At 37.5% G+C, this 13,644-nt stretch overlaps 1 protein-coding gene across 5 annotated transcripts in view; it reads right to left on the bottom strand.

The window, feature by feature from the left end:
- cntn4.L (contactin 4 L homeolog) overlaps nt 1-13,644 on the bottom strand; it is a 208,761-nt gene that overhangs the window by 78,623 nt on the left and 116,494 nt on the right. Inside the window, exon 1 of one of the 5 annotated variants that reach the window (XM_018259004.2) lies at nt 8,094-8,352. The exons of the other annotated variants lie outside the window; for them this stretch is intronic. The gene's annotated coding sequence lies outside the window, so the exon portion shown is untranslated. Of the gene's footprint in view, nt 1-8,093; nt 8,353-13,644 lie in introns of those variants that run through there. 5 annotated transcript variants of the gene reach the window in all.

Genomic DNA, 13,644 nt, shown 5'->3' with positions numbered 1-13,644 from the left:
ATCCCACTGTTACTATAGGCACCATCTCTCCCTACTATACCTGCTATCCCACAGTCACACTCCCTTCCCAGAGACTGCTATGCCTATTGCTACTATAGGCACTATCTCACTACTATAGCTGCTTTCCCATAGTCCCTTTCCAGCAAATTGTAAATGAGTTCTAACGCACATCAAGAGTTAAACCAGATATAGGGACTTGGAATTTAAAATGTTATTCCTCCCAAATTAGTTAGGCTTAATTATCCTACAAATATATCTTGCATTGCCTGCTGTCATTCTTCTTGATGTGCGCAATAACAGGTTTCTGAATTTCGAATGCATAATTGCTAATATTTATTTTTAGCTAAGATTGGGTGTTTACTACTCCTATTACAAGGTTGCTCAATAATTACAAGGTAAACAGCTCAAAGAGAGAAAAGCATAATGGCTTTCCTTGATTTTCAAGAGTGTTACAAGCAAATGTGACACCAAAGAGAAAGTGTCCCTGGCCTATATAATCACAGTGCACATGGCCAGTGAAAGCAATCTTCAATAGCACGGCCCTAGCCAGTAACAATCTGTATACTGCTAGTGTGCGGAATGAATAATGAGAATGAATGGAATCCTCCTAAATATTTTAATATAATGATTTTTGTAATATTCTACCTTTAATGAAAAGGAAATGTAATATTTTCTAGTTGTGAAATGATCTGAACTACTCTCTGATCACAATAAATAATGAGGGGTTTTAATGTGAGGGGCAGTAGATATTATCAATAATAAGAATTAAGAACGATTCTGTGTATTTGCCAGCGTAACAGGGGCATGGTACATGGATGGTACATTAAAACATGACAGGTATTAAAGGCTAAAGGATACAGCCTCAGACCCCAAAACTCTATGGGGCAAATTCACTAAACGCTGAAGCGCCTAACGCCAGCGTGAATTCGCCAGTGTTGGGCATTTTCGTTAATTCGCCTATTCACTAACGGACGCTGGCGTAAATTTGCTAGTGTTTCTTCCCACCCTTACGCCTGGCGAATTTGCGCAACGGACGTAACTACGCAAGACTTCCTTCGCCACCTCAGACCAGGCAAAGCGCAATAGAGTAGATAGGGATTTCTTCAAAAAAAGTTAAAAAAATTTCTAAGTCCCAAAAAACACTGGCGTTTTTTCATTTTTTATGGGTGATAGACTGAAAAAGATTGACATTTTATTTGGGGCTCCCCTCCTTCCCCCCTACATTTCCTAACTCATGGCACCTTAACTATACAGTGGGCACATGTGTAGGGCAAAATAAAAATTTTATTTGCTGTTTTGAAGGTTTCCCAGGCTTGTGTAGTGATGCTACATATACCTCCATTGTAACTTCAATTTGGTGCCGTATGCAAATTAACCATCACTAGCGTAACTTTGCTTTGCTTGGCGAATTAACGCTAGCGCAACTTCGCAACCTTATGCTACCCCTGAGCGCAACTTTGGATTTTAGTGAATTTGCGTAGCGCTGGCAAAAATAAGTGCGGCGAATTGTGGCGAGGCGAAGCAAGGCGTAGCGGACGCTGACGCAATAACGAATCTTAGTGAATGTCCCACTATGTCTCAATACCTGTGTATGTTGATGCATTTAACCTGCAATGGTAATAATATATGTGCTAATATTTATTTAAGAAAGGAATAGGGCACATATATGGGTTCCATTATCCAGAAAATCATTGTCCAGAAAACGCCTTATGGGAAGGCCGTCTCCCATAGACACCATTTTAATCATATAATTCAAATGTTGAAAAAATATTTCCTTTTTCCCTGTAATAAGAAGACAGTCTCTTGTACTCAAACCTTATTGGGGGCAAAACAATTCTAGTGGGTTTATTTAAATTAATATTTAAATTATTTTTTTTTAGCAGACTTAAGGCATGGAGATTCAAATAACAAAAATACCCCTTATTTTAAAAATTCCAGAATGGTTCCTTTTTACTCTACTGCAAAGGGGCCAATCTGGCTGAAATAAAGCAAAGTAATGGAAGGATCCTATTGTTCAGACATTCATACTCATAATATCATGTTTACACAGAGTAATTGAAACCATCAATATGGTAAAAAAATTGTGATATCCTACCGACCTTTGTAAAACTGTTCTTGGACTTTATCTCACAGACTTCTGGTATAGGGGAATCATACAAGAATCTGGGAGTTGGACATCACTGATATTAACTTATATAAGACATAGATATAAAATAATTTCATGAATACTAGTGATACATCCCTATAATATATTCTGTCTTGATTGAGAAAAGGGTATTCAGGTCTGGTAGAGCAACCTGTCAGAAAGATACAGAACTAAGACATGGTAGTGATAGGCGGATAAATTCGCCAGGCGCTAATTTGCGGTGAATTTCCGTGTTTCACCGTGGGTGAATAAATTCGCGAAACCGCAGTGAAAATTAGCCGGCTTGAAAAAATTTTGGACGCATGTCAGAAAATTGATGCGTGTGTCAAAATTGATATGTGCGTCAAAATTCGTGTACTGTAAATTTTTTGCCGTTTCGCGAATTTGCGGGAAATTTGCAAATTTTCCAGCAAATTGACGGGACAAATTCACCCATCACTAGTTATGGACAGTTACACAAATATTTCTGGGACCAACTGGACCCTTGGAACAATTATATTAACAAGTGCAATGCATATCTGAATGGCCTGAAAGTTTAGATACAATTATACATGGTCATTTTATATCAGTCATTTACAGATATACAGAGTTCATAGCAGAGTGAAACCATAGAGGCAAATGTTAGTACAATAAGCTGCCATTCTCAGCTCACTCACTATCTCTACTAGTCATGTCATTCTGATTTTTAAGACAGTGTTGCTGGTAAGGTAAATCACAGCCAGATAAAGTCAATCTTAAAAGTTTTGAGCATTTCCCATTGTGCAGTCTATCCCATCAGTGCCAGGTGCTTTCAGTGGAGGGCCACTATTTGTGGTCAGGGTAGTCATTGGGTAATGCATTCCAATCAGACCTTTATATTTATAAAGCTGCAACTTATTGTAACCACAAACAGAACTACCATCTGCTCATCCATGGACTAGTAATGGCATACATGATCCTTAGGTGTGGTTCCAATAAGTCAGAAGAAGACAAATAGGGTCCCATATAAGAATCACACAATCTTCAAACTCTTTAAAGCAAGGGGTTCCCCCATTATGTGTCTTGCAGAGAAGGGTGTGGCGGTTAGATGGGTTTCTGATTTAAGGGTTAATAAAAATATGGTGTTCTTACATGCATGATACTGGAATGGACTTTCCTTATCTAAGGTGCAGAGTATATTACATATCTGATCACTGGTTTTAATATCACCAGGTGCACATTGACCTCTTTAGCCTAGGTGAAAACAGAGTCCTAGCCCTTAAAATGTTGCTTGGCACTTACTGAGGTTGCAGTTGGAATGTCATGGAGCTGTTTAGACACAGCCATGTCCACTTTGTTGGCACAATGGCAAAATCTGCAAACACTCAGAAGTATTGTTTCTGGCCCCAACCAAAAAACCTCATTTGCAAAGGTGAATTCAGCATGCCCCTGCACTATGCACATAGAATTGTAATGCCCCTTGTCTGCTGCTGGATTGGTGCATGTACATTACAGAAAATATACTGGGCACTGTAGAGCGACACGACCCCCCATTTCTGCTGCCAAATTTTGCAGGAAGTCTCCAGTGACAGCCAAGGAAAGGGGATATTTATGTCCCACATGCCACCTCAACAAATGTGCCACCCAAAGGAATTGATCCTCAAGTGCTGGAATGCCAACGCGCCACTGATCTTAGATACATCACTATGTGCCAGACATGAATATATTCATGTTGCAATAAGAACATTTTAATTGGAGTTTTCCCTTTACAATAGGATATGCTGATGAGATGCTCTGTAAGATACATCTGTAGGGGTGGAGGTTTCCTGGCTAACCTCCCATATAATTATTGCAATGACCCGGAACTTTCTCTCCCCTGACCTTTATCTAATAATTTTATTATCTATTAAAATGCTTGTACTTTATAATAAAAAATTTAAAACATACATATATATATATATATATATATATATATATATATATATATATATATATATATATATATATATATATATATATATATACATATATATATATATATATATATGGAATAGGTCCATAATTATTATATCTTTGAAAGGTTAATTAGAAATATTAACCTTTACTTACGCTCTATTTTTAATGCTTAAATTAGATCCTAAGAACGCTGCGCTGAGCAAAGGCCACCGGTGTGTAGTGATTTGTTCCAACCCTCTCCCCTGTGGATTTCCCTACTGTACAACGCCACTCTCTCTCTTGTTTGGAGAATATAAAACGCTCCCTAAATACCCTGTTTTATATTCCCAGCATGAGACATACATGTTATGACATAGATGCGCTGGATTGCATGGAGGCACTACGCAAGACCGCAGCACAAGCACAATGATATCAGTGGAACCACTATATTGCACTAACACTTCTGAGATGCTGCAATCTCCCAGCTTCATGAACCAAGAAAACAAATGATCAACTAAATTTACTGAATTCAGGGTAACAAGCAGATGCCATATTCGCACAAAGTTTCAGAAATTGAATAAAGATTAGTCATGCGCCTTTAATATTCCAGGCAATCCCAAAAAAGTATGGTATGGGGACCTGTGCTCCAGCATACTTGGGACCAGGGGTTTTCAGATTATGGATCTTTCTGTAATTTTGATTTCTATACCTTGTCTACAAAAAAATCATGTAAACATTAAATAAACCCAATAGGCTGGCTTTAATCCAATAAGGATTAATTATATCTTAGTTGGGATCAAGTACAAGGTACTGTTTTATTTTTACATAGAAAAAGGAAATAATTAAAAAAAAAAATTTGATTAATTTTGAGTGTATGGGAGATGGGCCATCCCGTAATTCAGAATGGGTTTCTGAATAACGGATCCTATACCAGTACCATGAGCATCTCAGTGTTCTCTGCAGCACAATAAGTATGCTGTGCCCCAAAAGACAAAACACACAAAACAAACAAAACACAAAAATATCCCCAATAGGTTTATGGTAAAATCATCTGCTACTTTGCACAGGTTGCTTTTCCCCAACAGCTCCAAGAGAAATGTTTCCCCCTAAAACTCATTGTTGGAAGATTCCAGGACCAAGGTAATCACAATGCACCCACATACACACCCATCTTAGGGGTATATTTGTTTATGAGTATAAAGGAGCTCACTGCATTTCCCCAGAATGAATCTTTACAGTCTTTTCATTTGTTTCGGATTTTTAAAAGCGTATTTATCAAAGATTCACTTTTACCCACTGAGGGTTGTAAATATGTCTCTGATGGAGAACCCATGCCAATATTTTTGCTATTACTGTTTGGCCCTGACTAGGGTTTTTTATCTGCTGTCCAGTTCCTGGTTTCTGTCCAAGGGAATGAGCATGGAATTTGAAAAGGGGAACAGATGTAGCCGGAACTTATTCAGTAAAAGAAATATAAACACACTTGAGATAAATACAAATCAATTTTAAGGGCTTAAACGAAACCAGAATTAAGCATTTAATAGGCAGCTCAAATGCCCCGACTTGTATTTTTTATTGCAGTCATATTCTGTGCTTCTAAGATATATCGATTGCTCCTTATTTATATAAATATTTCTGCTTATTGATGCAAACGGGAGATGCCATTCAGGTTGCTCTCGTGAGTTCATTTCAAACCTCACCCATAGAGTCCAACTACAGCATTGCCCTCCAGTGGTCAGACTGTATGCATGGGATTTTGTAGCTAACAGGCCTTCCCATTATAGGGAGCAACGTGCCTTCATTCTACTAAAAATAAGACAATTTATCTACCAGCATGGATTTATAAAGTTTAATTACCATGAGCACAAATGTCTTGTTATTGCAGGGGGAAAACAGCTGATCGGTCAAAATTAAGGACTGTTGGTTTAGATAGGACATTACAAAAAAGGGCACTGCCATAATTTGGAGCTTTTTGGATGAATGGCTTCCAGATAATATAAGTGTTTGGTATAATGTCATTGTACTACGCAGCAAATCCAGATAAATATCACATACACAGGCAACCGTCACAAACACCTGCTAAGCCCAGTCACTAGTCTGTTATACACCCAAACTCTATCTTCCCATCGCACCATCAATCCAGCCCTTCTTTCCCGCTGGCGTGTATGCATAATGCACTATGACAAACACTGTCTCAGTCGCACAGAACTATCATTACTTACACACTCCTTAGCATACAGGACAAGTTCATGGATCTTACTATACATTCTTCATTCTAACACCTTCTCTGCACAGCCAGTGCTCCCCATACACACTCACACCAAGGAAATCGGGCACATCTCGCTGTGTGACCTAGTATCCTTGCCCAAATCCAAAAAAGTCTAACCCACTGCACTCCCACACGTCTATTAATTATATAACATAAAGCAATATAAACTGGCCGGACTCAAACCTTTCATATAACGTTACTAATGCCCCAGGTGTTCCTCATATGACCCAAGTATACATATGATATAATATAAATCAGCAAAGCTCTGTGTATCGGAAACCCACTGCATTGCTGTTGTGCACAGTAAAGAAGCGCCTGCATATACCTGTATGTATACAGACAGTATAATAGGCTAGCTGGTTTGGACACATAACAATAATGTCATCTATATAATTCAGTAATCAGGTGAAAAAAAACAACATATTTTTTACGAGGAGTTATAGTTAAATAGAATCTGGTGGCTGCAGGTGTCCCAGCCTTGATCTGTTATACCACACACATAAACACTAACACACATATTATATTAACATTATTCAGGGACAGTCCACCTCTTTCATACTGGCAGTGTTACTGGCTGGCAGGTGTTAGGGGATTGTAGTTCTGCAACAGACAGAGTGCCAGGTGTGTGTGTAGGGAAAGATAGACTGATAAAGGTAAATATATCTATACACACAAATACAAGCACAAACACACGCATAGGTAAAAATATAAACACATTTGCCTGGAGTCAAAACATTTGTACCGCTGCGTGTCTCTGCAGACACACACCCTGATTATTGAATATAGAACGGTTCCTCCACATAGAAACTCAGCCTCTGAATTAATTCATCCCCAGCAAGTGCATGCCGCTCGCTCAGTCGCCCATCTCTACACCTACTATTTATCTATTTATCTACTTTGTCTCTAGTCACAGACTCAACATTCTTGTACCCATTTCTGCCCCTTGGCACCCACACACCTACCACCTACACAAATACACTGACCTCCTCTCCATTCCCACCTGCATACACACACAAACACACAATTATTTTGAATACACAGACTCCACCCAAGTATAAATGTAATCTAAATGTAGAGGCAATGCTCCGCTGCAAGCGCTGTACCTATTAACTGGCTCAACACCTGTATACAATTTACTCAACAAACAGATCCAGATCAATAGATACATATACATATTTATTCTATCAGCGTATCTCTCTTTCTCTATAGAGTATTATCAACCAATGTCATTGTCTGATGTCGGTACAGACTCTGTATGAGCACCAAAATCATCATCCTGTAGACACAGGCAAGGTAATAAACAGTGATCCCAGTTTAACCAGCAAAATTATGTACTCACTAACTCACTAACTCACTTACTCACACTACAATATGAGCCAATGCACACTCACACTATATATGTATGTATGTAATATATATATATATATATATATATATATATATATATATATATATATATATATATATATATATATATATATATATATATATATATATATATATATATATATATATACATAAATAATATTTAGGCAGCAGCATCTATAGCTCCTACAAATCAAATTCCTTCTGACACACACAATGTCCCACTGTATTTTCCATTGACTTCTGTCCTGCTCCTCTAAGCACTGCAACTCCTCTCCTAACTCCCTAATGTTTTAGGGAATACAAAATCTTATATTGATCATATACACACCCCCAGTCTGTGCACCTTACAAGCTATAGTAAATAATACAAAGACACTACACTGCATGCATCTGTTCCCCAGTGCCAACATGTACGTACGATGAATGCAGCTCCATGCAATGCATCCCAGTTCCAGACGCTCACATTCCGCTCTCGGCTCTTCTGATTTGGACACAGAGAGAAGCTGCTGCGCTGGTCCCTGAGTCGTTCGGAGTCTGAGCTGCTTTGTGCGCCTCTCTCCACCAACCTCCCCCCAGGACTCACATAATTAGCACAGAAACCCAAGAGAAGAACAGAGAGCTACAGCTGTGACAGGGGAGGGGGGAGAGAGGGAGAGAGGGAGGAAGGAGGTGAGACTGGATGAGAGAAGCGCTGAAGGTAGGAGGGAGAGAGAGAAAGGAATAAAGAGAGGATACGAGAGAGAGAGAGAGAGAGAGAGAGAGAGAGAGAGAGAGAGAAGGACTGGGAATGGTAGAAAGGAGGAGAGAATGGGAGGAGGAAGAAAGGAGTAAGGAGGGGTGACCATGGGAGGAGACAGATAAATAAGAAGAACAATTAAGAGTGAAAATGGATGAGAGTGAAAAGTACCATTTAGAGGGTGAAACCAAACAGAAGAGAAAGTAGCAGCAATTTGTATCTGTAGAGGGTGCAACAGGAATACAGGGAAGAAGGATGGAATGTGATTTATTTACTGTCAATGCAAGAATAAGGGGGGGGGGTTATGTACCTGTATAGTCTCTCCCTCTCTCTGTAACTGGAATTAACAGGTACTGTGCTCTGGCAGCACTTAGAGAAAAATCCCTGATTTAGACAATGAATTAGATTTATGGCACAAATTTGGGCTGCTGCCACAACGTATTTAATATTTCAATAACTAAGTATAATAGGGATTTCCAACCTGACAGCCTCTTGCTTCTGCTGAACTACAATTCCCTGCATCCAAAAAAACTCATTCCATCCTTGCTTTTCAAGGAACTGACTATACATGGCTACTTAGTAGGGTGTTCCAAATATGGTTCTATGTGGTCAGAACTTTACTGATGCAAATTTTAATAATAGGGAAGAACAATAACACAGACCCACAGGCTGTTAATAAGGTGATGAACATAAGATCATACCATCTGTGGCAATTGTATTTGCAATGTGTATGGTGGCAATGGTCTGTGTACCATAAGCAAAGAGAACTGAAGGACTGTTGTCCAAGGTGCTGAACAGCAGTTACACTATGCAGGGATGTCCAATTTATAACCCTTCAGGTTCTGAAAAGCAGCAACTCTCAGCATCCCATGGAAGCCAGAACCTTATACTACAAATGGCAATATTATAATATCTGAACATTGTATGGAAAATATCTAAAAGTGCTAATAAGATGACAATATCCTGATTGAGAGGAGTGCCACATCATACTAAATTCAAGCCGCCCACTTGTGTTCGCATATAATGCAAGTATAAAGCTGGAGCTATTAGGACATAGTGATGCATACCTTTGGCTGCATTTGTAATGCCTTGATGAGTAGAGAAGCTGAAAAAGCATTAAATAAACCAAAACAATTCTTTTTATGCCACAGGGATTCAGTTTTTTGGTATACATCCTGCACTGGGAGATAAAAAATGGGCAGACACAAATACCCATGGAATATTGGCAGTCAATGTGGTCAACATTTTTTTTATTGGCTAAACTAAGACATAGAATAGAAACTCTATTTTTACCAATCTCTTTTTATGGGGCAATGTAGTAAGAGTCTTAATGTTTAATAACTCATAGTAACCACATAGCAAGTAGTGTTTACTCTATTAAAAACAACTTAAAATTGAGCATCTGATTGGTCGCTATGGGCTTTAGACCTGTTATATAAATGGGCACTAATACAAGCCCTTTAAGCCTAGAGCCATGAGGCAACGTGTCACCTAATGTTACATTATGAAAAACATATTGGCCTTGTGATTACTTTCTATTAATATTAACTTTACAGAGTGCAGGTAACGAATGGCAAATGACCTTTGAGATGTAATCAAGTTAACTGGCTGCTTGCAACCCTAACTGTCAGAAGACAATCGCTTTCCAATCCCACCAGGATTCTGGCAACAAAGCAACATTTCCCACCTAGAACTGCTGGATCATTATCCTCTATGCTTTGAGAAAGGACATTATTCAGATTATTTTTAAGTCACAAATGACCAATGGGAGGACACAACTGTTACATTAATGTGGGATGAACAGATAATATACAAGTATATACAGCATAAACAAAGGGTCCAAAAGATTACACACACTATTCTAACCAAGAAATGCTGCTCTTGAAAAATACTTTTTTAGAAGGTTACCTAATAATTTCCAAAATCAGAAATCACCCCATTAAGCATAAATTAAGATGTAAGCTATAAACCAGATTAAATAAGTGAGGGGTTCCATATTCTCATCTTGTCGCACACGTGAAAATTAAAATGTCCTTTTATTAGTGTATTATTGGCTTATTATTTCATTACCTGATTATGATGGTTTCTTAAGGGGAACCCTATCTGCATGTGTAACAATAAAAGGCAAATTGTTAGTTTGTAATCAAGCAATTGCAATGTACTCTGTTTCCGAATTATTGTGTCCTCTCCCCCAGTGGTAACAGTGGGAAGAGAATGCCTGTGAGTAAGAGAAGTTGTGGAAGGAAAACAAGGAATTTAGGAGGCATCTGCCGCTTATAAGGAGAGGAGAATGATTCATATTTATGAAAAATATACTGAAAACGAAAAGAATATCTAATGTATAAAGGGAGTTGTGCTCTTGACATTTATAAAGGTGTAAGAATACTTGCTATTTATAATAGGAGGAGAATACCTGTCATTTATATAGGGAGGGAAGTTCTTGATATTTAGACACGAAGAAGACTACCTGACATTTATAAGGGGATGCGAATAATTAATGTATATGGGGGGGGGATAACTGTCGTTTATATAGGGAGGATAATAGCTGACATTTATACAGGGATAAGAGTAATTTCTATAACAAAGGAGAGTATTTAATGTATGAAGGAGGTAGAGTAGAACGTTCTTGATGATTAGGGAGAAGAGTACCTGCCATTTATAAGAGGAGGAGAGTCATCAATGTATAAGAAGAGGAGAGTAACTGTCATTTAATGTATATAGGGAAGAATATACAGGGAAAAGAGTACCAGTCATTTATAAGGGTATGAGAGTATTTATAAGGGGAGAAGAGTAACTGTCATTTATATTAGGGGGAGAGTTGACATTAATACTGCAGGGAGAATACCTGTCATTTATAAAGGGTAAAGAGTAGAAGTATTTTATTATGGGACAAGAGTAACTCATGTACAGTATAAAAGGAAGAATGTACATATCATTTATACTGGTAGTATATTTATAGAGGAGAAAACTTGGACATAGTATTTGACATTACATAGGGAGGAGAGTACATGTAATTTATAATAGAGGAGAGTAATGCATAAAGGGAAAAGAGTAACTCTCATTTAATTGGAAGGAGAGTAGCTGACTTGCATACTGGGAAAATAGAACATGTATTTTAGAAATGTTAGAGAGTAATTAATGTATAAAGGGAAAAATTTAAATAGGGGGAGAGTAGTTGACATTTACACTGGTAGAAGAGTACCTGTCATTTATATTGGGAAAAGAGAAGATGTATTTTATTATGGGACAAGAGTAACTCATGTACATGTACCTATAATTTATTATGAGAGGATAATATGTGATATTTATAGAGGGAGAAAAGTACCTTTCCTTTATAAAAGGATAGACTGAAAGGAAAAAGTATCTGTCATGTATAAATTGAATAAAGATAAGAATAAAGTACTCTGTATGTATACAAGGGGGCAGCACAGAAAGCTGCATCCAGTATTTTTTCTAAGGAAATTGATGGTATATCGTGCTTATATGGAGAAAAGACAGTCAAGCATTAATGCTGAGTGTAAAAGCAAATCCTGATAAAAATAGAAGGGTTGGTGTGCATAACACTTACTATTCACAAGTACCTGGGAGGTATTAAAACAGAAGAATATTAGCAGAAGAGTAACAGCAGCACTCATATAGGGGATAGCTAATATATATATATATATATATATATATATATATATATATATATATATATATATATATATATATATATATATATATATATATATATATATATATATATATATATATATACACAGTATATAATGGAAGGGGCTTACTGCATGCCATTACCATAGGGGGCTGCAATATATGTTATCTCCATGGCAGAACCAATTACAGAGCTTATGGAACAGAATCCATCACATAAATAATAAGGTGTCTTTGGTGTCTTTTTTTTTTTTTTAAATAATAGATGGAAAGCCCAATTGATTTCTACGAGGGAGAAAGAGGGATATATGTCATTTACACATGAAAGTGAAGTGTTCGGTGTCAGAACGAAATCCTTTACACATCCCTGAGAATCAAAAGCCCATACACAGGCATACTGGAAATATCACCAACAACTGCATCTTTATTTATGATCACTCATGAAAAAAAAGGGCAAGTAAACTGCAATCCCATGACGGCAATGCTATTACTGGAACCACTGGAAAAAAACTCTGGTTGGAGCTCATATATAACCCTAACACAGGACAAACAAGGGGGTAGGTACTTATTATCTAATAGAGAGAGAAACAATACTGATTACCTCTCTGTCATTAAAGCTGTGTTATTAGACTTACCATGTATAGTATTGGATATAAGAATATAAACCAGCATAGGATTAATAGTTATGCAACCAAACTTGCTCAATAACACATTTATCAGTTATTTAAAATAACCCATTTGTGGTTTGTCTTTTTTTCCCAAACTTACACAACACCCATACATATCAACAAAAGCCTTAATCCCTCTGATGGTGCAGGGTATTAATACAGGTGTCAGTATTCATACAGCGAGGGCTGAGAAAACTCAACTGTATCCTTGCATGATTGGGGCTAAGAGATAAAACCAGGGAATAAGTAAGCACTAAATGAAATCCATGTCTTTTGGATCTGGCTAAATGCTGAATCCTTAATTAAATTAAAGGGTAAATGAAGTTCATCTGTTGAGTTTGGCCTGTCTATTATGCCTGCATTTCTCATTCTAGAATTGAATTTGATACTATTGTCTTCCATTTATACACGTACCTTTCCTGGCTGTTTTTATTCAGCCTGGCCTTATAATATAGATATGAGATTATGAGCTATGAGCGGAAATAGAGGCTTAATGTGCTGAGTCTCTGATCTATGAAATGCGGAAGTGTAGTTCGATTGCCGTGTCAGCTCCTTCTACCCTCGGGCTAACCACTTTATCTCCTTTGCCCTAAGCACTAACAAGCAGCCTATAAGCTGTGAAAAGCAACACCATGTAAAATATAATGGAAAAGATGGAGTAGCTGCACTTGGTGTTTATATAGGGGGGAAAAAGTCACTCTGGTACATGAATAAAAGGGATATATATATATATATATATATATATATATATATATATATATATATATATATATATATATTATATTATATATACACTGTCACAAGGTGCACACCGTTTCCAGAGTTGAAGACCTGGGTGCCTGCCGATGTGTAATAAATTCAAATGTAGCAGATAGCGGCACTCACAGGATTTGCGACAAGTTCCAGTTTGAAAG

This window comes from Xenopus laevis, chromosome 4L (assembly GCF_017654675.1).
Source record: "Xenopus laevis strain J_2021 chromosome 4L, Xenopus_laevis_v10.1, whole genome shotgun sequence".
Classification (NCBI taxonomy): domain Eukaryota; kingdom Metazoa; phylum Chordata; class Amphibia; order Anura; family Pipidae; genus Xenopus; species Xenopus laevis.
The sequence above is the reverse complement of the archived record's forward strand: the minus strand, read 5'-3'. Positions and strand labels throughout refer to the sequence as shown.